Source organism: Mastomys coucha, unplaced genomic scaffold, assembly GCF_008632895.1.
Source record: "Mastomys coucha isolate ucsf_1 unplaced genomic scaffold, UCSF_Mcou_1 pScaffold21, whole genome shotgun sequence".
Classification (NCBI taxonomy): domain Eukaryota; kingdom Metazoa; phylum Chordata; class Mammalia; order Rodentia; family Muridae; genus Mastomys; species Mastomys coucha.
This window is the reverse complement of record NW_022196904.1, coordinates 22,666,065-22,666,393: the sequence shown is the minus strand read 5'-3', so window position 1 is coordinate 22,666,393 and position 329 is coordinate 22,666,065. Positions and strand designations below refer to the sequence as shown.

At 48.0% G+C, this 329-nt stretch overlaps 1 protein-coding gene across 1 annotated transcript in view; it reads left to right on the top strand.

Annotated features, from left to right (window-relative positions):
- Window positions 1-6: 6 nt before the first annotated feature.
- The window catches only part of Catsperg (cation channel sperm associated auxiliary subunit gamma), a 1,886-nt gene continuing 1,563 nt past the window's right edge, over window positions 7-329 (top strand). The window contains exon 1 of the mRNA XM_031384248.1: window positions 7-24. The gene's annotated coding sequence lies outside the window, so the exon portion shown is untranslated. The remainder of the gene's footprint in view (window positions 25-329) is intronic.

Genomic DNA, 329 nt, shown 5'->3' with positions numbered 1-329 from the left:
TGGCTGCACTCCAAGTATGACAAGGTAGGCACCTGGAGGCACTGAAGAGGGAACTGTTCTGTAGGGGTAACTTTGAGGTGTTAGTGAAGCCAGAGAGGAACCTGAAGTTCAAAGGCCTGAGGAAGGTGAAAGGCAGGAGGCAGAAGGCAGGAGGGTTTGAACTGGTTCTTAGGCATGAGACCCTTGGACTGAAAACTAGGAAGACTGGTTTAGATTAAACAATCGGGTGCATTCCTGTAAGCTCAACACTTGGGAGGTATACAGCAGGAAGATAGGAGTTCAGGGCTAGAGTAGGCTACATGAGACCTTGCCATTTCCAGAAAAAAAAA